Below are 27209 nucleotides of genomic sequence, written 5' to 3'. Positions count from 1 at the left end.
ATCCTATATCCTACGGGCTTCTAAGGGCGGGGGCTTTAGGGGGAAGGACCCCAGGAAAGGATCTCAGTAGAATATTCATCAGCTTTCCAGGCATGTCCTTTCAGGATTCCGGCTTCCACTGATTGGTCAGCGCCAGGGCAGGGGGGTCATTAGTTGATGTGATGAAGCTGGTCCTGAGGCAGCCATGGCTTCGTTTGCCTGGTTTGGCTGCTTTTCTGGGCCTGGAGCTGAAACACAACTGAGGCCTAGATATTATCCTTAGGGAGGAAAGGTTAGAAAGTCTGAACTGCTGGCTCGGTGAAAGGTCACTAGGTTTAAAACACATTACCACTAATATGCTAGGGGAGGAAAAGTTACCCTGGGGGCGAGGTCCTTGTTTGCCCAATTTTGCCTGTTGCTAGGCACCCAGGGCTTTTCACCCTGGTGACCTTCTGTATCTAGTCCATCATCCTGTTTCTGCTAATGCCTAACTGCCCACCACAAATGGAAGGATGAATAAATAAGTTTGGAAAAGACTGAATGAATGAATGGATGGATAGATGGAAGGATGGATGGTTAAGTAGATGTAGGAACAAATACACATAAGAAAAAGTGAATGCTGCACAAATGCAAAAGTGAATGTATGCACATTTACCAAGAATATGGATTGCATGAATGAATTAATAAGTGAGTGAATGAATGTCAATGAATGTCTGAATTGAGTCAATAAATACATGTTATTAAATACACAAGTGAACATATGTAAGTGGATGAATAAATTAATACATAAATGAATTGATGCAAAAATGAATGAATGAATACATGAACTCATGAATGCATGTTTACAGGAATGAATGAATATGTGAAGGAGTCAACAAATGGGTGAATGAATGCCTTCCCTATTTCCCCCAGGACCACCACTCACCCTTGAATATGCTCCTGATCAGAAAGCCTAAGATTCAGAGGACACGTTGAGGTCCCAGGAGCAGCACTTAAATGGAAGCTAAAGGTCTGAGGGTGGGATTAAGGGCTAGGGCCCGACTGTGCATAAAAAACAAACTAACTTTGCTGGGAGCCCCCTGTATTACCTCCCATGTCTCCTAAGAATTGGACACCAAAGTGGTCAAAAAGAGCGAGTAAGAACACTGGGTCACTGCTCCAGGGAGCTTCAAGGCATGGCCAGTCCTCTCCTGCCCAGTATTCCCTTTGCCCTCTGTCCCATACCCCCAACAAGCACCCGCTCCGCACCCAGCCCAGAGCACAGGCAGGCAACCAAAGAAAGGAAATTAAGTCTTAGCATCCAAGAGCAGCCTCCTTTAATGAAGAGGCTGCTGCAATATCTTTGCAACCAGCAGCAACTCACATGTTTGATTACAACAGGTTGAGCCATTCCACAATCCCTAGTGCCAGGGCTCAGGGAAAGAGGGAGGGGAAAAAAACACACCTAAACACTGAGCAAGAATCCACACTTCCTGACACAAGCAGCCAGAGGCCCTGGCTCTGTCCAGGCTGAAAGAGCCATGGGGTAGCATTTCTGGCCGAAGAGCCCCCATGTCTTCACTCCTCTGCCTGCATATCTCTTAAGCGCTACTTTTCTTTGCTTCTTTGTTTTCCACTTTAGAACCTGAGCCACAGAGGATTTTGAGTGATTGACACCTTCTCCCCTCTCAGCCCCGGGAGCTGATTTGCTCAGGATTGTGGCAAACCGGTATTTCAGGTCCCCTTGGCAACCCCCCCAGTGCCCTGTCTCCAGAGAATTGCGCTTCTAAAGGCCCCTGAGGAGACTGGACTTCTGGGTGAGAATCAACACCTTCCTCTTTGTTTCTTTGCTGCCACATTCAGGCCAGGTCACTGTTTCCAGAAGAGACTTTGGTTGGAAGGAAAATCTGTCCTGGAAGTTACAACTGTCATGTAAAGAGAACCCCCCAGGTATTTAGGGACTGGAGGGAGAGAATGAAAAATACAGATTCCTTCCCTCTTCCAATTTTCACTCTTGTCATTGCTTGTCTTATGATGCAACCTTAGAGTAATACCTGCCGCTGGAGGTCAGGGTGCCATTTTGGCCCCAGAAACTTGTCGGTCATTGAATTACTCATTTCAGCACATGCACAGGCAGGGAAAGCTGTCCTAGCTCACAGCCTGAGCTGAGAAGCTGCCTGGGGAACCTGTGCGGCCCACACGGTCTGGAGAACTGAGGAGGCAGCACTGTGTGCAGTGTTCAGTGTGATGCCCTCCATCTCTGTCTCTGTTTTTTTTTTTTTCTCCACAAAAGATTGCTCAAAAATTATGTTGTTGTTGTTTTTCATAAAGACCCTGAACAGAGTTGGAGAGGCCTACATAACTATTCCCTGCTCCCACTCCTTACTCAACTTTGTGCTTTGTTTGGGGAGGGGGCGGAAGAAGGTGAAGGCAGCAGGAGAAAGACCCTGGTTGTGGTGACTAACTTAAAACAACAGGCACTGGAAAAGATAGTGATGTGCAAATTACTGATTTTTATTGGACACTTTGGGGAATATAGTTGTTTGTCAGGAAATGAAAGAGAATGTTTGTGCTTATAAAATTATATGGAAAATCAATGCAGTGTTAAGTATATTTTTCAGTTGTTTGAGTCAAGGACTGTTCTCCAGCCAATTCTAGCAGCTCTATGGGAGACAGAGGTGTCCCTAAGCACAGCCAAGGGGGCTCAGCAGAAAGGTCAAGCTGCATTTATTGCTGCACTTTTTCACTTGGATAAATGCCCGAGTGGGCGTGAAGTGATGTGGGCGATGCAAAGTTGCAAATGTGGTGGTGAGACTTCAATGATTAACAGCTCAGGACCGCACTAGACAAGCACTCTGAAGTCTAGACTTATTTTATTTTTCTTCTTCGTGTGTTCCAGCCCAGAGATTTTGAGCACTGAGTCCAAGTCACAGGTGACCTGATCCCTGGGGGAATTAGGTCATAAAAGCCTGTTGCAGGAGACAGAATGAGAGCCACCCAAAATGTAAGAGAGAGTTCTGCCTTGTCTCCTTGGCTTTGCCGTTCCTCTGCTGTGTGACCCAGGACCCTTTACTGACCTCTCTGGGCTTCCTGTTCCTTTGCCTGTGTATGTTGTTGTGAGAAGCTCCTTAAGATGTCTTCCTGTGCTAAAGTCTGGGATTCTCTGACAAGAAGATCTTAATGGGATGTAGAGTGATAGTTCAGTGAGTGAAGCCGAGGCCTGTGTGGATGGGGGTGCAAATTTTGGTTATGTCACTGGCTGTGTGTCTTAGGCAGGTTACTCACTCTTCCTGTGCTTCAGTTTTCTTGTTTAAAAAATGATTTTGTGAGTATTTTTTCTCTCAATGGACTTGTGGTGAGGATTAAATGCAGTAATACTTGCCAAACATTGAACACAGTGGATACATGTTAGTGATTGTCATTACAAAGTGTAAACACATTTTAACACATTTTAAGTATCTTACTGCTCAAAACACTTATGGAAATGGATATAAAAAATAATGAATTTCAACTGATTATTATCAAAGACCAAATTGATCCCTTTGTAACCTCATGATAGATATGACTGAAGGACTTTATTAAGATATCCGGTGCCAAAAAGAAACCCCAAAACTCATTATATTCAAATTCCATCTTTTCCATTATGCATCAGTTTCAACATCTGTGAAATGGGGGTGATAACCAAGGACTGTTGGATATCTCTTACCCAGTGCTTGAGGTACTTGATAAATGACACCAGTTATGAGATTCACATTTATTACTTGAGATCATAATTTTAAAACAGATGAAAGAACAAAAGTCAAAACCTCAATCTGCTTTTAATGTAACTTTTCTGATACTTGGACCCTGTTTTCTCTACAGGAAACCTTCTTAGGGCTGGTCTCCTGTCATTTACTCCTTCACTCATTGTTTTCTAAAGTGATGGTTGGAGGTAACTGAATACATTATCTGGATTTTACTCGAGTGTTAGAAATTTCTCAAGGCTTTTACTGTGTTGCAAACACGAACCTCAATTGTTTATTTCAATAACAGAATCTCCTTTGCGAGACGGCAATGACATTTGGGGGTGAAACATATTTAGCTGACACCACTGGACTGGCTGTGACAGTGACACCTGGCAGCTGCAGACTCAAGGACGTCTTACCAAGTGCTTGATGATGTGAGCAAGACACACGAGTCCCTTAAAAATGACTGGCCTCATTCTTATTTTTATTGTACATTCATTTGTACATACATTTTGTTGTACAGATGGATACAATAAAATTCCTTCAAAACCTCAAACTATTAGTTAGATTTCCTGCTGCATAGCAAGCCTGAATATGAGTTCATGAACATGTTAAAACTGAAGCCTCAGTTTCCAAAAGGAGGATAAAAAAAGTTTCAAAGTCTTCTAAACTATACTCAGCAGTAACTATGAGTCTCTTTCTGTCTTATTTTGTTTCTCTATTTTGTTATTTAAATTCCATATGCAAGTGAAATCAGATATTATTTTTCCTCTCTCTGATTCATTTCACTTAGCATAAAACTCTCATCCATATTGGCACAAAAGGTAAGACTTAACTCTTTTTTACGGCTGAGTAGTACTCCATGGAATGCATGTACCACATCTTCTTTATCTGTTCATCTATCAATGTACGATTAGGTTGTTTTCATATCTTGGTTATTGCAAATATTGTTGCAGTGAACATAGGGGTGCATGGATTTTTCCAAATTAGTGTTTTCATTTTCTTCAGATACCTAAAAATGGAATTCCTGGATCATATGGTAATTCTATTTTTAATTTTTTGAGGAATGTCTATACTGTTTCCCAGAGTGGCTGTACCAGTTTGCAATCCCACCAACAGTGCACTAGGTTTCCCTTTTCTCCATATCCTCTCTGACACTTGTTTGTTGATTTACGGATGATAGCCACTCTGACAGGTGTGAAGTGATGTATCATTGTCGTTTTAGTTTGCAGTTGATTAGTGATGTTGAGCATCTTTTCATGTGTCTGTCAGCTATCTGTATGTCTTCTTTGGAAAAATATCTGTTTAGGTCCTTTGTCCATTTTTTAATCAGATTGTGTTTTGTTGCTGTTACTGTTATTTTTTTATGTTGCGTTGTATGAGTTCTTTATATATTTTGAATATTAATCCCTTATCATATTTATCATTTGCAAATATCTTTTCCCACCCACTGCGTTGCCTGTCATTTTGTTGATGCTTTCCTTTGCTGTGCAAAAGCTTTTTGGTTTGATATAATCCTGTTTGTTTATTTTTGTTTTGTTGCCCTTGCCTGGGGAGACATTCAAAAATGTATTTCTAAGACTAATGTCAAAGAGTTTATTGCCTGTTTTCTTCTAGGAGTTTAGATGATTTCTGGTCTCCCATTTAAGTCTGTAATCCATTTTGAGGGTATTTTTGTATATGGTGTAAGAAAGTGGTCTAGTTTCAGCTTTTTTGCATGTAGCTGTCTAGTTTTCCAAACACCATAGCTATAGAGAACACAGTGATGAGGAAAGCGGGGTTGGGGAGGCATGGGAAAAAAGGTAAAGGAGAAAAAGAGGTACAAATTTCCAGTTACAAAATAAGTAAGTCATGGAGATGTAATATACAGCACAGGGGAATATAGTCAAAAATACTGTAATAACTTTGTATGGTCACAAATGGTTACTAGATTTATGGTGGTTACTTCATTAGATATGTAAATGTGGAAATACGGCCCTGACCAGTATGGCTTAGTTTGTTGGCAAAGGGTCACTGGTTCGATTCCCAGGCAGTGTACATGCCTAAGTTGTGGGTTTGGTCCCCAGTCGGGGCACATAGAAGAAGCAACTGATCCATATTTCTCTCTCACATGGATGTTTCTTTCTCTCTTTTTCTCCCTCCCTTGCCCTCGCTCTAAAAATAAATAAATAAATGTGGAATATCTATGTTGTACACCTGAAACTAATGCAATACTACATGTTAACTATACTTCAATAAAAATAAGCTAATATATTTTAAAATATAAATATACCAATCATAGTTATGGAATGAAAATACCACCATTGGGTATTTTTAAATGTACCTGCAATAGCGTTTGCTCCTCAGTTTTGTCCTGTGGTTTCTCTGTGAACCTCAAGCAAGGCCATCTTCTTCCAGCGTGGGCACGGACAGAGAGTCCCTTCCTCTCTCTCTCGGGGCATGTGCTCAGTGAGTTCCAACACCTTAAATTATAATGATCTTTCCTCCAGTGCAAAAGAGGAAGAGGCAACCAGTTAATTTAAAAGACATGTTTTTATTTATTTATATATTTTTTCCATGTGTCCGAGGCATGGACGAGGCATGGGCACAGACCAAAAGCCAACCTGGGATAAACAAGGAGTTACTTTGTCCCTGGCTGATTAAAAGCCATGTTTTTAGAAAACAAAAAGTTATGAGGAGAAAAAGAAAAATTTAAAAAAAAATAGTAAAAAGAAATACTATTCTTAAGGGTAGAAATACCACAATATTAAAGTTGTGGTTCTCTTCACAGGTAGAACTATTATTTTCATTTTTCTCTCTACTTTTCTATGTTTTCTAAATTTCCCATGATATACATTTATTACTTTTTTTTTTAGAAATTTGTTTAAGATTTTATTTATTTATTTTTAGAGAGGGAAGGGAGGGAGAAAGAGAGAGAAACATCAATGTGCGGTTGCTGGGGGTCATTGGCCTGCAACCCAGGCATGTGCCCTGACTGGGAATCGAACCTGTGACACTTTGGTTCACAGCCCGCCCTCAATCCACTGAGCTATGCCAGCCAGGTACATTTATTACTTTTAAGTAAAGAGGCTTAAAAGAATTTTTTATTAATTAATGGTGTTTTTCAGTGCAGCCTATTTCTGTTCTTCAAGTCAAAAAACAACTGACAACATTTCACCTTTGTGGCAGCAAATGTCCCCAACTCTAAGCAAACAACAAAAAAATGCAATTTGCACATTGCTGCTTTCATGGAGCAATGACAGTAAGTGGACATGCTCCGACTGGCTTGTCTTGACTTCAGCTCTGGGTCAAGGCTTAGTTCTAGGAGGCCTATACCCTGCCCCTGCATCCGGGATCTGGCTCGGCAGCTACTCGGTGTGATGGGCTGCACGTGATGCTCCTGGGGACTGGAGTCTATTTTTTAGACGTTCTTGGTGGGGCCTCCAACACAGGCTGCCTGCAAGTTTCCTGGTCTGACTTGTTAATGACACTCTTTGGAGTTTTGTTTTCCTCCTGATTATAAAAGCAATACATGTTCCTTATAGAAATATTATAACTAAATGTAAAGAAAAAAACCCACCACAATACCTTATTTCCTCCACCCAAAAATAATCACTCTTGCACACTTGTGAATTCTCTTCATCTTTGTGTGTGCATGTGTATACGATATATTTTAAGTACTTGAGTTATATTGTGTGTGTGTGTGTGTGTATATGTATATATGAGCATTTTCTAATGTCATACAACTGTTTGTTTATAATGATTTTTGTGCCTGCATAGTAATATATGAACCATAATTTATTTAACCAGTCCTCTTTCCTGGGCATTTAGGTCTCCCTCCTCCTTAATTTTTATTAATGTAGATAATGCTGTGATAAACAAACATAATTCATATTCCCATCTTTGATTATTTCCTATACTAGTTTGCTAGAATTTGAATTAATGAGTCAAAGAACATTGACATTTGAGAAACTTTTTATAGTCAAAGAAATGCAAAGTGGAATGATAATGAGAAGCGAGTATGCATGTATCAAATGGAAAAAAGGAAGAACATTTCCCACGTGCTCACAGAAATGGGGTTTTTCTTTTTCACCTTTGACATTGATATACCAAAACTAGTCCTTTAATATTATTTTCATTTACATGCCTTTGATTATTAGTGAGATGAAAATTTTTCATGTTTATTAACCATTTGTCTGTACTCTGCTATGAATTATTCATGTCTATTTTTCTACTGATTTTTTCTCATCTTTGTAAAGATCTATATCTACTAAAGACATCAGGCCTTTGTCACTTCTATTAAAAATATTTCCTCAGTGTTATTTGCCTTTTATTTTTTAATGAAATTTCTAATGGTCAGAAATTTAAGTCTTAAGTAGTCAGTCTATTGATATCTCTCATTGTGATTTCTTCCCTTTATTATCCTTAGAAGTGCTATCTCTTTGTCAAATCAGATACTCACTTTCAGCATTTTTGAGTTTGTGTTTAATATAGGAATAGAGTGTGAGCTGTGGCAAAGGATGAGTCCTGTGAATTTTAGCAGGTAGCTAGGGCTTCAAGAGGCTCTTTCTACCTCTTGCATCATTAGAACAAATTGAGCATTTGCTTTTGAGATGTGCCGGTGTTTCTGGAGATGCAAGCAGAGGGCAGAACAGCAAGCAGCAATTTGGAAAAAATCAGAAACAGGAATTTTGAGTAAGTAAGCATGGGAGTTTCTTCTGTCATGTACCAAGTGTGATTTTAAATGTTAGTAACTGGGAAGGCATTTGGCAGCAGGCCTCCTAAGTGCTGGTCCTACAGTGAGTCTCCGGGAGTACGTCCGTGCGTGTGGAGAAACCCGTGCTCCTTCACCAAGCCCCGGCCACCGGAGGAACGTGGCTGTGGTCTCAGGTGGCAGATAGGAAACTAAATGATTCTGAATTAGATCTTTGCCCTGGGTCACATCTGACCAACTCAATTTGCTCCTGTCATTTCGAGGCAATGGGTTTCCCCTTAGATCTCTGTACCCAGTGAATTCTGTATAGAGGAGGAAATCAGGGCCTCTGAGCAGCAGCTCGGCGGTGATGGAAACAATACGGGCTTTGGAGAGGCGCAGACCACAGTCTGACTCTTGGCTCTGCCAGTTCCCAGCAGTGTGGCTTTGAGCCTTGGTTTCTTTGACTATAAAGTGGGGATAAGAGTTAGTTTGCATGTTCACTGTGAACAGTACAGCACTTCACACGTGGTAGACGCTGGTTGCACGGGAGCTTTGGAAATGACCCAGTTCACAGCATGTCTTTTGAGTCCCACATTATGATGCAGAGGGTGGTGTGTGTGCCAGTCTGCCCAGTGGCTGTCTCACATACCACCCATCTCCCAGGACCTGATTTCTTCTAACTAAATCAGAAGGAAGGATTTGTTGGATTTGTTTTCTTCCAGCTCGTGAACTTATTTGCACAGGGGTAGATAACAGTAGGTTTACAGTTACAAGTACACAAAACACAGTTTATCTTGTACTTTTATTTATTAATTATTGTATTATTTGTTATTATTGTTAACCTACTTTTGCCCACCCCGTATATATGAAAAACCTAAGAAACATATAAAGATAGAATCACATCCCATTGTATATTTAATAATTTGCCCTTATTTTTTTTAAAGTAAAATGGTAAGAAATCAGAACTGGAAAACTGGACATGACCTTATACACAATATTTAGTGCCCTCCACATTGGAAACTCTTCAAAATTCCTAAATGGCAAACCTACTTCTAATTGATCTGCATTAATCTTATCTGAGTTTAGCTCACATATGTTATACTACTGATTCAATATGTTACCATAAACAGTTACTTATTATGGGAGGTATTCATTATTAACACTTCTTTAAATTAATGTTTACCTTGTAGCGCTATGTATAAGGTAGAATTAAATAGGAATATAATAATAGTATATAATAATGTAAATATAGTAGTAGTAAGGTGAAACTATAGCTCTTTACTAAGCAGTTACTAGGCACCAGACTGTGCACTGTTCCCTAAGACAGAAAAAGGGGGATGAGAGGGTCCTAGTGGGTAAGGTGGACAATCATGCCAGAGGCACCAACTTGCCGTTAAAGAGTTAAGTCATATTGGGGAATAAGATATAAATGAGAACATTTCAATGGCATTGTCAGATATAAGTAAAAATTTAATTTCCTACCTCCTTCTGAGTGCCTTAAATAGTGTTATAATCTTTAAGTATTTATGAATTTGATTTATATGACATACTTGAAAAGCAGTAAATAAAATTTTAAAATAAAAATGAAAGTACAGGACCTCAAAAGTGCAGGACCTGAAGGGGAAGAAAAGGAAACCTTATGGAAGGCATCCAGGTCAGCCTCCTTGTTCTATAAATTTCGGGTTCTGGGGCCCCCAGGGCAACTCTGACCTCCGCAGGCCCCTCAGCCAGCTCAGAGCAAACCTCTCTGTCACTGACTTCTGGCCTGGTGCTCCTTCCTCCAAACCCTGGGAAGCACTCCCTGGACACCCACACCCCTGCAGGAAGGGGCTGAAGAGTGTGCTGAAGGTTCAGAGAGGTCTGACTTTAATCCCTGCCTCTGTGTAATCTGGGAAAAGCGGCCAGTCTTTCTCCTCTCAGCTTTCTGCTCCGTAATCGAGGCTAATAACCTTGGAAGGCATACAACCCTGGGATGCCTTGAGAAGCAAATGAGGGGACATCTGTGCACCTCTTCAAAAAGACAGGAAGAGAGCTAAAAATTCAGTTACTTTTAATGCACTGTAAAAATGACAAAGTAGGGGAAATAGAGTCGAAACTTCTGGTTAAGAGGAATCCACAATTCCTTCCAACTGGTTCAGAAAACACCTCTGGTTTCTTTATGTCTACGTATGTTTCTAAATAGCAAATTAGGTAAAGAAGCACCCAGGCAGCTGAGAGGTATTCACCTGATGCATTAGATCAGTGCCATAAAAATTTTCAATCCAAATAAAGGGGAAAACATTGTTTGAGGGGGAAAATGAATACTGCTCAGGACATTAAAAAGACGTGTCCTGTAAAACAGGGAAAATGACAAATCGTGATGCCCTCTGAAGCTTTAGAAATCCTTTGTTAGCTTGAAAACAGAACAATGCACTGTGTATAGGTTTATGCATAAAATTATCATGTTGGGCATTCTATGTTTAAAGGTACCATCTATTCAGACAGTGTTTACACTCTTACTAATTTAGTTTATTTTTTAAATGGTTACAAATGGAGCTGCTCTTGAAGAAAGCTCTTGGTCCTCTGTTTTGTGCCCTGTTTTGGGAGGAAGAAACTTGAGCCTACAAAAGAGCATCAGCATTTGCATGAAAAAAGAAAAAAACCCTGGTATTTCTGGATTTTGAGTCTTCACAAATGTTAAGCAGATTCAGAATGCACTTATTTCCATAAAGGGTGAAGTGGGGGTAAAGTGGAGGGAAAAAAATTCTTTTATGGAGACAACTTCGCCACGTGGAACATGGTCCAATCAGCCTCACTCAAAAATCATCGTTTCTTCTGACACATTTGCAAGTCATGCTTCCATCATCCCGCCGAACCCTCATCAAAAAATCTAGCCCTGTAGAAATGCTTCCATATGCTAGAAGCCGGTTTCTCTATTTTTGCTGATGGGGGAATAAGGAAAAGTGTAGTAGAGTAGCCAGCTTGCATTTACGAGGAAACAGGTTGCTGTAGCACATAGAGATTGAGAAATAGCAGGCCTCAGAGTCAGCCATAAATAACTTTTCTAGCCTCCAGTCCTCAGCTCACTGATTATGGAGGCGTCGCTATAAAATGGCCTATTAGCAGGAAATTAATTATAATTTACATGGGTTATGGAAATAATCTAAAATAGCAAAATTATGGCTCAAGAATTCTTAATTTAGAAATATTTAAACTGGGAGTCAACATATGGCAGGCGGATCTTGGCATCAGAAGTCTTAGAAGCTAATCTAGGCTCTGCTACTAATTAGCTGGGCAATCTCAGATGGGCCGCTATATCTCTCTGGGTCAATTTCACCAATGAAATATGCAAATAATAATAACAAAAATAACTAAACCCCAAATTGTTGTACAGTAAATGAAATCAAGTAAGCAAAAGTGCTTTGTCACCCTGGCTGGTGTGGCTCAGTGGGTTAAGCACTGGTCTGTGAACAGGAAGGTCACCAGTTTGATTCCTGGTCAAGGCACATGCTTGGGTGGAGGGCCAGGTCCTCAACTGGGGGCATGGGAGAGGCAACCATAACCAACCAAAGTTTCACTCACACAATGATGTTTCTCTCCCTCCCTTCCCCTCTCTGTAAAAAATAAATAAAATCTTCAAACGTGCTTTTTTGACTACCCAGCAAAACAGACATCTATGTTGCTATTTTTTGTATAAAATGGGGGACGAGGGAAAGGTTCAGTGCAAGGAGCACTGACTTTAGAGCCAGACTGTCTGAGTGCAACTCTCGACTCCACTGTTTGCATTAAACTCAGAATTGATTTCCTGGCTCTGGGTTTAAATTTCTCCATCTGAAATGTGGAGCTGCCAACAGTGCCTATTCCACGTCACTCAGGCAATGTATGTGAAAGCATCTGGTAAACTGGAAACCACTCCAAAGGGACCATGTCTGTCTCTGCTCTCCATGGTGTCCTCAGTGCTCAGCACAGTGGCTGGAACATTGTAAACACACAATAAAGATGATTCTCAAGTTTCATATTGTTTCAGAGCTCGGGGCAAGGCCAAGTAATGCCGTTTCCAGCCATAACCCTCTTTCTAATTCCAGGATCAGGCTAGTCACAACTTGTTCTGTTTTACCTCTGAAACAACATGTAACTATTTCTGCCACTTCTATTCTGCTCTCAGATTGGAAAGTGAAATCAGAGAGGTGAAGGAATACTGTTCCATGCCAGCCTCATCATTTGCCCAGAGAAACACAGCTACTGAGTAATATAACCAGAAGTGGCACTCAGGTCAGGCTAACTCAAAACTCTTCCCTTTTCTTCCTACTTGGATATGTTGAACAACCCAAAGATCACTGCTGTCCAGAAAGGAAGCCCACTTGCAGGACAGGCACTAGAGACTCCTGCCTTCATTCTTGAGGGGAGTGCCCACTGGAGGCAGAAGTGCACAGTGCTGTGGGACGTCAACACTCTACTGCTGACTCTGTGGACTCAGAAATCACAAGGATGCATTTTTCAGCATGGTTGTAGGTGAAATGCTGCCAGTGACCCAATCTTGGGAAATTACTTTAGGGGGATGTCAAATACCCTGACTTAAGTATCTGAGTCATTCTTCTACAATAATTTTTAATCAAAAAAATTGTACTGTTGGTAACAAATTACCAGGAAAGAATCACAAATTCACAGAGACATTAGAAAAACAGAATTGATGGGAAGATTTCCTTTTCAACTCTCCCAACCCCATGCCTGGCTCCTGTGCTTTCAATATCTGTGAGAATAACCTGCCAGACAGATGCTGCTCTATACTGAATACCTGAAAAGATATCTTAAAAGCAAATCATCAAAATCACCTCATTCCCTAGAGCCCTACCCCAAAGTCCTTGGCAAATGGATCCCATCACTTTTTCCCTCTTACCCCTAGTCTTAGACACCTTTGCTGATCTGACTACCAAAGTCAAAACATGTCTCTTCTTTAGACAGTTTTGCCGGCTTCCCTAAGAAAGCCTTCATGGTCTGGGATGGTCTACACTAGCCATTGGCACGGTTTTCTTCTGCAGGAGAACAAAGAAATTCATTTCTTGTCACACATGATTGCGCACTTAAAATGTGCTGCATTATTTCATGTTATCTAATTAATGACTATCATGGGTAAAGTACAGCATTATGCTTATGATGCTGCACACACAGTACTTCAGATCATATGCATAGAATGTTGCTAATATGTATAGTACTGGGAGTTTTAACAAAACTGTGCTTTTAAAGCCTTTTAAGAATACCATGAGCACGTCTTTTAAAAAAGGAGTGTGAAATGAGGGTTTTAAATCCTAATATAGGTATAAAATGAGACTGAGCATTAACCCTTGTCTATAGTGAATATAGTATTAGCTTAACTTTCTTACAGTTCATCCTTGACCATTTGTTCATTTGTCTCAAAGTGTAGTTGACAAGATAGGCACCTGCCCTCCTGAAGTTTTCAGAATTGCAGTATTTACTGAATAAGCAATTACTGGTAATGCTGTGTGCATGTTTTTAAAGAGTCAAGTATAACCGTCAGGTTTGAGTATTCCTTTCTTGTGAGTCTGTTACACATATTGTCTGCCTAGAACGCCCTGCCCTGCTCACCTTCCCTGTGAAGGGAATCTTTCAGACAAATGCCATGCTACCTCATGTGTTTCCTAACCCCAAAGGCAGAATCAGGGGCTTTTACATGTTGTGTTTCCAGAACGTGGTGCAAGCCCTTTTAGTAAGAAGCTTTCTAGTGCCTTTCAAGAGCTCTGACCCTGACATCAGCCTCTTTGGGTTTGAATCTGGCAGCACTATCTACCACTTACTAGCTATGTAGTCTTAAGGAATTAAGAATTATATAGCCCCTGGCCTCAGTTTCTCCTTCTGTGAAATAGAAATTTATAATGGCATATAACTCTCTGGATTGTTCAGAGAATTAAGTAAATTTATCATAGACACAGTACTAAAAACAATGCCTGGCATGTAGTAAGTTTTTATTAATTGTTGGTGCTTGCTATAATAGCACTAATTAATACTTTATATTGGGATTGTGTGTTTATGTATCTATCTTTCTAACTAGACCATAAATTCTTAATATTTCAGAGCCTTTGATTTATTCATTCCTCTATTTCTAGCACTTACCACATGGTCTGGCACATGGTAGGGGCATAAGCAGTGTTTGCTAAATGAAGGGAAGAGTGGTAAGCCCCCATAAATGTGGTGCACAGGGCCCAGATCAAGGAAATTTAGGCCAAAGTCATTCTGGGAACTTGGCTCCTGGGCCCCTATATAATTTTGTTCCATTTCTTGGTGAAGAACCAGTAAGGGAAAAAAGTAAGTTCATCCTTAGGACAATCCCTTGGTGTGCACTTTGGTTCTTTTATTTAAATGCATGTTCTTCTTGGGTTCCTTGAACACCACAGACAATAACTGACATTCTTCAGATTCAGCCATCTCATTCTTTGAATAAGAAGACAATATCATGTCTCTCTTTTTTAATTATGCTAAGCCATATGCATGAGAGTCATCCAACACAATGCAATTTTATGTTGTCAAATGCCTTTCATCACAAGCTGCATCCCTAACATTCAAGTTGTAATAAATAATACAGCACAAGGTGTTTGGGGTGGTGAGGTAGGGAGGAGGGGAGTTAAGGGACCAAAACAAAGGCAGAAGGCTATGAGAACAGGGAACCTATAATCAGATTTTAAAGGACCTCCAGCTCTCCATCCAGTGGTGATTGCTTGGTAACGTTTCAGACAGAATAACTGGAATGAGATGTGGTTGAACGAATGGCTTAAACAATCGCTTTGATTTCACGGTGATGACACAGTTGCACTGTATTTGTCGTGCTGCTTTGGGGCTCTTTATATACCATGCAGGGCTTTCTATTTAGGAAGACGTGTCTTAACAGACAAATGCTGTCCCCCTCTGTGTTGTTAGAAGAGAATCAAAGCAGCCGTGGGGGTTTCTGACAGGCACTGGGAGTCCACCATGTCCCAGACTCGAAGACTGAGAGGCCTGGTGCAGTATTGACAAGGACATTTATTGATACTCCCTGTCTGCCAGGCATTGTTGTAAGCGCTTCACATACTCCTTTTCATGGGTTGGTGAACTATGGCCCACAGGCCCATTTCGCCTGTTTTCATACAGCCTGAGAGCTAAGAATGTTCACATTTTTAAAAAATTGTTTTTCAAAAAGAACAATAAAATGAATAGAAGAACAAACAGAGACCTTATGTGGCTTAAAAGCTTAAAATATTACTCTTCGGTCTTTTACAGAAAAGTCTGCTGATCCTTGCTCTGTCTCACTAATGCAGTCAGGGCAATAGCACAAGCATCTACTGTCTCCAGTCTACCATTTGGAGTCTGTGTCTCAGAAGGATAGGCACTAGCCTGATATCACCCAGCTAGTCCATGCACCTGACACCCAGGGACCACAAAGTGAACGACTTACAAGGCGAGCACCAAGGGCCTGGGGGGGCTGCAGCAGGGCAGGGGCACATGCCCCTTTCAAAGGACAGCCCCATCGCAGCTCAGGTCAACGGTGGCTCTCTAAGACCATGTGACCTATGTTCCAAATTTCTGATCTTTCAAGAAAAGCTGGGAAAATATATTTTTTAATGTAAAATCTCCTAATTTTTAAAGGCCAGCAACTGATCCAAAGGTTTTAAAAGGCTGCAGAGATCAAGCAAAACATGCTTGTGGGCTAAATGCAGCCCAGGAGCCTAGAGTCTGAAACCTCTGCTTATTACTGTGAGTTCATTTGGTCCCATCCTTTCACTTTACAGTGAGGAAACTCAGAAGTAAAAAGGGAGAGTGAATTGGCTAAGATCACAGGGCTAGTAAAAGGCAAGACCCAAGTCATTTGATTTTACATTTTGAGCTTTCTCTACTGAGTACTCCTCTGATTTCTAATTCGTAGGACACATGGTTGATATATAGGAACAATTTCCTATAAACTTATCTCAGACCACTAACTGCTCTAAGTAGAAGACAGAAGGTGAAACAGATGGAAAGGTACAGCTTAAAAATCATCTGGTTTCTCCCTTCCCCCTTATTTTATGATTTGGAAAAAATCAGAAAGGGTTATTGAGAAACCCAAGGTCACATAGCTAACTAGAGACAGAGGTGGGTCTCCAACCTCAGACCCCAGATTTATTTAAGTGCTTTTCCTTGGATCCATGATGTACTTGAATCTTTAAGATGCCTCTCCAAAATCTCCTTTACTACTATGCCTTGTGTCAAACACAGGGCGTGGTTCTAAAGATGAGAAAATCTCTAGCTGAGATTCACACATAACTAGGTATGTCTGGTAAGTTAATGGACAATCACCCCTTCCACCCAAGTTGGAAAGTAGCCTGACTTAACTTGCTATTGGGTGGTGAATTCTAGAAGAGCCAGGAGCAGGAGGTGCATGAGAGGGAAAGGGATACAGGAGGACAGAAGTTATAATTCCCTAAAAAGTCAGTCTGCAGGCAACTGGCAGAGCTGCTTTCACAAGGAACCTGTGACATTCAATGCTTCTGCTTGGAGTCTGGATGACTGAGTGGGTGAGGGCACAGCACTGCTGAAGGCTGGTAGCAGGGAACTCAGTCCCTGTCCACACCTTTGGGGTCCCATGTTTCAGAACACCTAGGGTGTGGCATGCTCACAGAAAATCCTAGAAGCAGTGGTAACTGAGGGGCTACCCTTGGAAGACTTTAGAGGTGGTGGAAAGTAGTAAGTGTCTCGTAGCCAGAGCAGCAGAGAGGACAGTGAGCACATAGGAGACACACAGGGACTCCTAGGGAAGGTGCTTAGTGGGAGAAACAGGGATCTGGTGGTCTTGCTCGAGCCCACAGGAGAGGGACACAGTGAATCAGGTACCATATGGTGCAGCTGCCATAAAAAAGACCAAATTTTGAAGGCCCATTACTCAGAGTGAAGCCCCTGGGCCAGCAGCTCAGGGTCACCAGGGAGCTTGGTACAAAAGCAAAATCTCAGCTGTATGCTAAGGCTTCTGAACTCAAAGCTGCACTCTAACAAAATTCCAAAGATTTTTTGTATGCACGTTAAAGTTTGAAGTGCTCTGGCCTCTGTATTGTGAGGTTCTAATTTGAGATCTTCCTCATCTTCATTGTGTGATATTGACCAAGTGATTTAACATCTCCTCACGTCTATTTGCTTATTTCTAAAATGAGATAATAATGCTAGTATGGATAGGGTTGTGGTGATGTTTAATTGAGATAACACATAAGACAGTGGTTGACACATATATATTCTTTGTATTAGTTATCATCATTACTATTATTCCTTTTTTTGTAATTTAGAATGTATCACCAAAGCATGTAAAAAGAAAAAAAAGAGACTTTTCTAGGTCTCTATGCATTACTTTCTCCTTCTGTAACCCAAAGAGCTTTCCTCCCACCCCCAACATAGCCTGTAGTGATAATATTAAAAAAATATAGCTGGTTCCCTGGCTGGTGTGGCTCAGTGTATTGGAGCCACACCAACCAGGCACCAGCTATGGTGCCACCAAAAAAGCTATGGGTTTGATCCTTGGTCAGGACACATGCCTAGGTTGCGGGTTTGGTCCCCAGTCAGGGCACGTGCAAGAGGCAATTGATGATGTTTCTCTTGTCACATTGATATTTCTCTCCCCCACTTAATCTCTCTCTAAAATCAATAAATATGTATCTTTGAGTGAGGATTTAAAAACTATATAGCTGGTATGTATTGATGTTTTTCAAAGGACTAGGAACTAAACATACAGACCAGATAATATCCCAGTTATCCTCATTACAAAACAAGCAGGCACTATTTTCTCTCAAAAAATGAAAAAACTCAGGCTGCTGAATTCACCTGCAGCCCTGGGTATAGCAAACAAGAGAGCCACAGTGTTTCTCAGGGAAGGAGCTCAAGACCATGGAAGTGGTGGATGCCTCTTAAAGTACTGGCCTTAAAGAAGGGTTTGGACTTTTGTTGCACACACACATTTATACCCACCCACTCCCCTTTCCCCTGCCTCTGTTCAACTACCTGTGAAAATGATAGAGAAATTAAAGAAACAAAACCACAAAAGAAAAAAACTGGAGAAGAGACAATAGCGTTTTGGATCTAAAAAGCAGATGGACAGGAAATAATTGACTTAGACAGACCTGATAAAGGAAAACATAAGCTGCTAGTTGTGAGAGCCCAGCAGCTATCTCATTTTTACAGCAGAGCCCCAGGAGCTCAGGTACTGGAAAGTTGGGCCCTTCTGAAAGTGCGGGGGCTGGGTAGGGTTGAAAACAGAAAGACTGTTTAAACAGCCTAAGATTCTGTCCTCTGTTCTGCTCTCCTGGATGCCTGCTCACTCCTTTAACAAGGAGATGACTGCTGATCTACGGCCTACAGTGAATGAGCCACAGAAACGTGGATGGGTAGAAAATGGCACAGCTAGTGGTAGAAAACTGTGCTGAAAACAAGAATGAGAGGAGTAAATGAAATCTCTATAGAAATGGTGAGGCTACCCCCCAATCCCTTCCTCATTAGACTTCTAGAAAATTTTAACAGTGAGTTTTGTCCTCCCCAGATAGAGACTGAAGGATCCTTTTCTGGTGAAACTGATTGGCTCCTGAGAAAAGATTCACAGATATTGTTAGGGAATCACCAAAGAAATGATCTAGCTAGATCATTCTACAGGGAAGTCCACCAGGCAACAAGTCTTTCTTGTACACCTTGAAATTTCCAATCAGTTTTAGCTAATAAGCAGTAGTAGCCACAGATCACTAATAACTGAACAAAACCCTTACAGTGAAAACTAAACACAAAAACAAAATAGTTTTTGGACCTCAAAGAACATAGAGACAATGTAGGGAACAGTAGAACATTTTATCAAATATATCCTTATATGCTACTTAAACAATTAATATCCTTAGTTGTTTAAATGTTTCTCTTTAAACAATCTCTGATTCTATTTCATCTACATGATATCTTTCTTTATCTCTCCAAAGATATTAATGATATATTTTATAAAGTATGACAGCAGAAGCAAAAATGTCAACAGATGGGTTGGCAGACAAAGCTGAGAAAATCTCCCAGAAATTAGAACAAAAGACAAAAATATGAAATATAAAAAAGATTAAAAATGAGAAACAGTTTAAGGAGCCTAATATCTGAAGAAAAGGAGCCTTGGAAATAGAGAACAATGAAATCAACAATAAAATATTTCAAGAAAATCTCTCAGTATTTCCAGAGTGCAAGGACCCAGACACAGCCCAGCGCAGTGAGACCCATAGTAGTCACCACGCATCTCCTGGACACTGAGCTAAGGAAAAAACCCTAAACATGTCCAGAGGGCAAATGGTCACACAGACAGGAGAAAGAGGCAAATAGTATCCAACTTCATACCAGCAACACCAGAAGCCAGAAGATGTTGGAAGCATCAATGTCTTTAAAATGATAGGGAATTTATTTCCAGCCTGGAATTCTATATCCAGCCATACCAGGCCTCACAAACTTTATTTGTTCTCTGGGAGAGGAGTAAACCAACCAGAAGGAAGGCATGGGCTCCTGGAAATAAAAGATACAAATACAGGAGTGGGATTTAATCACGGTTCCTGGAATATGGTAGAGGGAGATTCTTGAACAAGGGCTGCACAGCCAGCCCAGAAAGCAACCCGTCCAGACTGGAATGTTCAGAAAAATGGTAGTTAAATTCCTGGGAGAAAGGAAAGGAAATACAAGGAAAGAAAAGAAGTTGACCTTTATTTGATGGACTGGAATTGATAGAAAGTAAATGTATAATTTGGTAGAGAATTTGGGGATGAAATAGTGATAGGTACCTAAAACACAAAGCAAATATGAAAAAAGCTAATTATTAACCCAAGAGGAAATGAAATTAATACAAGGAAATGCATCATAATATACTAGATGGCTCAGCTGAGAATAATTTTTACACAGTCATAATAATGGAAACACTAATATTTAACCAAAAATTATATGTATGTATACTGAGAAGATGGGGAAAGGGAAGTATCTGCATAAAGAGGAAAAAGGCAGTTAAATTATTCTTCAATAACAAAAGTTCATTGACAATATCTCATGATGAAAAATTCTGAAATTTTGGTTGAGACAGATTATTTAGTAATATGAAAATGAAAATCAGAAGAAACAGTTCAAATAGTTGAAAATGGTTGCCTGGGGTGGAGTAAGGAATATTAGGTGGAACATGTGGTAAATTGTAAGGCAGGGGACTGCTGTTTTGCATTAAAATTTTTACAGAATATTTAACTTAAAATTATGGTAATGAAGCACCATAAAAATTAATTTTGATAAAAATTAAATTGAAAAGTATTGTAATTTTTATGGGCTTCCAAGTCTCCTGCTAAAGAAAGAGGGTTCTAAGGATAACATTCCAAGCAGCAGACAGGAACACCGCAGGGCCTGTTTGTCTCACCGGTGCCTATCCTCGGTCCATCAACAAAGAAGCGCTGGACAAGGTGTGGAGAAAAGGGGACCCTCCTGTGCTGTTGGCAGGAATGCAGACTGGTGCAGCCACTGTGGAAAGCAGTGTGGAGTTTCCTTAAAAAATTAAAAATGGAACTACATTATGGCCCTGTGATTCTCATTCTGGGAATATATCTGAAGGAACCCAAAACACTAATTTAAAAGAATGTATGCACCTTTATGATCATTGCAGAGTTGTTTACCATAGCCAAGATTTAGAAGCAGCCCAAATGCCCATCAGTAGGTAAGTGGATAAAACGGCTGTGATACATTTACACAATGGAACAGTGCTTGGACATAAAAAAAGAAGGCAATCTTACCTTTAGCAAAAAAGCATGGGTGGACCTGGAGAGTATTATGCTAAATGGAATAAGTCAGTCATAGAAAGACAATACCATATGCTTTCACTTATATGTGGAATAACTAACCAACAAAATAAAAACAGACTCATAGACACAGAGAACAGACAGACAGCTGTCAGAGGAGAAGGGTGTAGGGGGCAGAGTGAAAAGGGTAAAGGGATTAAGCAAAAAAAAAAAAAAAAAGCAAACTCACAGACACAGTCAATAGCATGGTGATTACCAGAGGGAAAGGGGAATGGGGGAGGTGGAGGAGACTTGACTTTGGGTGATGAACACACACTCCAACATACAGATGATGTATTATAGAAATGTATACTAAGAAACCTATATTATTTTATTTTTTAAGATTTATTTATTTATTGAGAAAGGGGAAAGGAGGGAGAAAGAGAGGGAGAGAAAATTTGATGTGGAAGAGAAACACCAATTGGCTCCCTCTCGTATGTGCCCCACCTGGGACCAAACCTGCAACCCAGGACTTCTGGCCAAGATGGAGGCATGGGTAGACATACTGTGCCTCCTCGCAAACCCAAAAGGACAACAATTTAAAAACAAAAAACAACCAGAACTGATAGAAAATCAAATTGTATGGAAGTCCGACAACCAAGGAGTTAAAGAAGATGCATCCATCCAGACCTGTAGGAAGGGCAGAGACAGGCAGCCTGGCAGAGAGGACTCATGGAAAGGCAGCGGATTGTGAAGTGGGGCGGGCAAGGCTGCAGCTGGCCAGCAAGGCAGCAGTAGACGGATCCGGTGAGGCAGCAGATTATGGGCCAGGTGGTCCCACATTTATGCGCAGATAAACCAGGAGAAACAACTGGGAGCCAGTTGGACTATGAAATGCAGGACCCCAGCGCAGGGAAAAAGCCTCAAACCACCAACTGAAAACACCTGTGGGGGTTGAGGCAGCAGGAGGAACTCCCAGCCTCACAGGAGAGTTAGTTGGAGAGACCCACAGGGTCCTAGAGCATACACAAACCCACCCACATGGGAATCAGCACCAGAAGAGCCAAACTTGCTTGTGGGCAATAGGGGAAGTGACTGAAATCCCACAGAGTGGAACAAGGGCCATTGTTACCTTTTGGACCCCTCCCCCACATATAGCGTCACAACCCAGCAATGTGGGTTGCCCCGCCCTAGTGAACACCTAAGGCTCCGCCCCTCATACATAACAGTCATGATAAGACAAGACAAAAAAAAAAAAAATGGCCCAAAGGGAAGACCAGATCAAAGCTCCAGAGCAAATACAACTAAGCAATGAAGAGATAGCCAGCTTATCAGATGCACAGTTCAAAACATTGGTAATCAAGATGCTCACAGAACTGGTTGAATTTGGTCGCAAATTAGAAGAAAAAATGAAGGCTACACTAAATGAAATGAAGGAAAATGTACAGGAAACCAATAGTGATGGGAAGAAAACTGGGACTCACATCAATGGTGTGGACCAGAAGGAAGAAAGAAATATCCAACGAGGAAAAAATGAAGAAACAAGAATTCAAAAAAATGAGAGGCTTAGGAACCTCCAGGACATCTTTAAACATTCCAACATCTGAATTATAGGGGTACCAGAAGGGGAAGAGGAAGAGAAACAAGTGGAAAAATTATTTGAACAAATAATGAAGGAGAACTTCCCCAATCTGGCAAAGAAAATAGACTTCCAGGAAGTCCAGGAAGCTCAGAGTCCCAAAGAAGTTGGACCCAAGGAGGAACACACCAAGGCACATCATCATTACATTACCCAAGATTAAAATTAAGGAGAGCATCCTAGAAGCGGCAAAGAAAAAGGGGACAGTTACCTACAAAGGAGTTCTCTTTAAGACTGTCAGTTGATTTATCAAAAGAGACCTTGCAGGCAGGAAGGGGCTGGAAAGAAGTATTCCAAGTCATGAAAGGCAAGGACCTACATCCAAGATTGCTCTATCCAGCAAAGCTTTCATTTAGAATGGAAGGGCAGATAACGTGCTTCTAAGGTAAGGTCAAGTTAAAAGAGTTCATCACCACCAAGCCCTTATTATAGGAAATGTTAAAGGATTTATCTAAGAAAAAGAAAGTAAAAAATATAAACAGAAAAATGACAGCAAACTCACAATTATTAACAACCACACCTAAAACAAAAACAAAAGCAAACTAAGCAAACAGCTAGAACAGGAACAGAAATGGATATCACATGGAGGATTATCAACAGGGGAGTGGGAGGGGGAGAGAGGGGGAAAAGGTACAGGGAATAAGAAGCATAATTGGTAGGTAGAAAACAGAAGAGGGGAGGGTAAGAATAGTATAGGAAATGCAGAAGCCAAAGAACTTACATGTACGACCCATGGACATGAACTAAAGGGGGGGGGGGAGAATGAGGGTGGGAGTGGGTGTGCAGGGTGGAGGAGAGTGAAGTGGGAAATGGGCCAATTATAATAGCATAATCAGTAAAATATATTTTAAAAAAAAACAAACCCTGCAATCTAGGCATGTGCCCTGACTGTGAATTGAACCGGTGGTGACCTTTTGATTTGCAGGACAAAACCCAACCAACTGAGCCACACTTGTCAGGCCAAAACCTATAGAATTTTATTAACCAATGTCACCCCAATAAATTCAATAAACAAAAAATCAGGATAGTAATAGTCATCTATAGACTGAGGTTACATAGGAAGAGAACAGTGACCAAGAAGTTGGAAGCCCCGAGTTCCAACATATGTGATCCCCTTTAAAACCCTGATATTCTCACCCTGTGAGACAATGTTCCTATTTTGTCTGCTACAACACAATGCTTCTGTGACAATCATGAAAGATAATGTAAAATGCTTTGTAAATTGTAAAGCACTCCACAGATGTAATAGAATGTCATTATTCTACCCACATATAAGATTGGCAGACAATTTACTATATTATAATTTATGCCATCTGGCTTATTCTTGCTTTTTAACAAATTTTTCTTATAGCAAAAATAAAATGGGCTTATTATGGAAATTTTGTAAACACTAAAAAGCAAAACAAAGGGAAATTTAAAATCATCACTAATTTAATCATCAAGAAATAATCACTGCTAACTTGCATCTTTGAAATATATTGATATATATGACATGTATATGATTTACAACTACCTATGATTTTTCCATTAAAATAGATACTATGGCTGATTTCCCAAACCATTGAATATTTTTTCATAATATCATTTATTATTTGTGATGGAAGAAGGGAGATACAGATAGAAGACTGAAGAAGTTAAGTAAAAACTGATTAGATGTATTGGTATAATTTTTCTTTTTTTTAAAAAAAAGGTATCTCCTAAACCTTCCCATTAAAAAGGCTGGAAACAATACTAACCCAGTATCAATGAGCAACTCCTAGTAGCAAGATTGTGATTTCTAAATACCATTTCCCACTAAAAAGAACCAGGGGTCCTCTGAAACATGGGTGATTTCAGGTCTGGCTTAGGACAGGTACAAGATGAGCCTTGGTAGGCAATATGAAGATGTTCCTACTGGCCAATGATGGGGCAATTTGAACATCAATGTGAATAATAACTGAAATGAATGAAACTACATCAAATAGCCCTGGCTGGTATGGCTCAGTGGATTGAGTGCCAGCCTGTGAACCGAAGGGTCACTGGTTTGATTCCCAGTCAGAGCACATGCCTGAGTTGTGGGCTAGGTCCCCAGTGGGGGAGGTATGCAAGAAGCAACCACAGATTGATGTTTCTCTTCCCCTCTTTCTCCCTCCCTCCCCCTCTTTAAAAATAAATAAATAAATAAAATCTTTTTTTAAAAAGGAAAATACATCAAATATACTGAAATACTTCAGCTCAAAATGACCAAAAAAAAAAAAACAAACCAAAACACCAAAAAACAAAAAACTCATTGCTCACCTCTAGAGGATGCTAGGGAACCAACTTATTCTTTGGAAACCCGATAAATAAAAGGAAAGAGTCAAACACTTACCCTGCCTTTTCAGTAAATACATAGTTCATAAGATAAAGTTTCTCTTTATAGAATTATTCCCATTCAAAGAGAAGGAATGATAGAAGTAGAATACAACCAGGTTACAACCTCTGGTGAAATGATGAACCTACAAGGAGCTTCAAAGACCACTAACATCATACAGACAGGTGGTAATACAAACACCAGCTACAGCACAGTCTTTCCCTGAAGAATTAACTCTCAATTGAGTTGAGCTTCTAAAACAACTAGTTTACAGGAAACATAAAATGTAGAAGACCATGTTAAACCAGAAGAATGAAATCAATAAACTCAGTTTATGAGGAACTCTATAGGATACACAGCCCATTCTCTTTAACTAGTAATGTACAAGTGAGGGAAAAATAGATGAAGAAAAACTTCTAGTTGAAAAGAGGTTTATTTGGCTCCCTGTATAAACAAGCTAAAGGAAAAAAAAAGGATTTCTGAAACAAGCAGGGCAGTTTGAACAGTAACTGGGCAGTTGATCCCATTGAGAGATTGCTGTTCCTTTAAAACGTAGTAATATGCTTCAGAAATATCTACTGAAATATTTTATTTGTGGACATAATTACCTGGAATTTCTGTCATAATAGTGGGGAAGGGAGTAAGTGAGGGGGTATATACACAAAACAAGGTTAGCCACAAATTAATAATCATTCAGACTAGGTGATGCATACAGTCTATTCATCAAACTTTATATTTGTTTGGAATTTTTCTTAGTAAGTTAAAGAAAGTTCACAAAAATACTTATTGTGAATCCTTTCCAAGTTCATTAACTATTCTACAACATGCTCTATTATAATGGCTATATAATATTTCATCATACTGTGATATACCATAATACATCTGATCATTTACTAATTGTCTGGCACTTAGATTGTTTCCAATTTGTTACTATTACTGATACTAAGACCCTTTTACATAATTCTTTAGGTCTAATCATGGTTATTTTCTTTTAATTAATTCCTGAGTTGAAAGCTTCATACAATGGAAAGCTTTTGGTAAATATTGCTAAATCAGCAGTAGAGGGAGCATAACTATTTCCTAGGTAAGTCTGTTATTTTTCTCTGATATTTTTTATTTGATAAAGTGCAAGAACTCATTACTGTGATCTTGATTTCTTGAATTTATGAGTGAGTTACATATATCATGATTAGCTTTGTAAATTAGCTTTTTGTTTTTTGCCTACTTTTCTATTGAGATGCATTTTATTATATATTTATAAAACCTCTATATATTAAGGATAATAACACTTTTCATGTATATTTTAAATATTTCCCTAACATTCTGTTGTTCTTTTGATTTTTGTCTTGATTTCATTAATATAAAATTTTTCATAATCAAATTTTTGACATTTTCCTTTATGATTTTTTCCTTTCAATGCCATACTTAAGACAGTCTTATTTCTTTACCTCCAAAATGATGTAAATTGTCATCTATGTTTTCTAGAACTCTCATGTTTTTACGTTCAGTGTGAAAATTTTAAAGGGATTCTATAAGTGATGGGGATCTAGCTTCCCTTATCCCCAAAACAATGGTTTTCATGTCCCCTAGCACTATTAATTAAAATGTTCATCTGTTTCCAACTGATAGGAAACTTCATTCTCCTATAGGTGGCTTCTTTTTAAAAGTCAACAGACTTGAGAGTGATAATATAATTTGATTTGCTTATCTGAAATTTTTGAGCAGCTACTATGTGCCTGATCTTATGTTAGTTGCTTGAGTTTTATTTAAATGGGTACGCTATAATCACTGTGATTACTATAGCTAAATTTACACAGCACATCCATAGAATGAGGAGGCACTTACTTCCAAGATATGCTGTTAAATGAAAAAAAGTAGTATACAGAACAGAACAGTACATGTTTATTTGGAATGAATATTAATAGTAATCATTTTGTCCCACAGATCAATAAGGCCTAAAAATATTGTATTACAATCTGATTTGCAAGTAATACTAGAATTTATTTTATAGGGCTTTTATAAGGAGTAAATGTTTGAATCACTCTACAGCGGCTTTGGTAATTTAGTGGAGGTCTTTGTGGTTGCTGTTTTGTTTGCTTTTTTGGTTACATTCTTGATTCCTTCTAGACTAATGGTT

At 39.8% G+C, this 27209-nt stretch overlaps 1 non-coding gene across 1 annotated transcript; it reads right to left on the bottom strand.

Moving 5' to 3' along the window:
- Positions 1–6237: 6237 nt before the first annotated feature.
- Positions 6238–6372, bottom strand: LOC123805692. The gene has a single exon (XR_006783350.1). It is a non-coding gene; the product is annotated as a small nucleolar RNA SNORA48 (small nucleolar RNA).
- Between the last annotated feature and the right edge of the window lie 20837 nt (positions 6373–27209).

This window comes from Phyllostomus hastatus, unplaced genomic scaffold (genome assembly GCF_019186645.2).
Source record: "Phyllostomus hastatus isolate PE091 unplaced genomic scaffold, TTU_PhHast_1.1 phas_scaffold_317, whole genome shotgun sequence".
NCBI classification, from domain to species: domain Eukaryota; kingdom Metazoa; phylum Chordata; class Mammalia; order Chiroptera; family Phyllostomidae; genus Phyllostomus; species Phyllostomus hastatus.
This window is presented reverse-complemented; position numbering and strand designations above follow the sequence as displayed.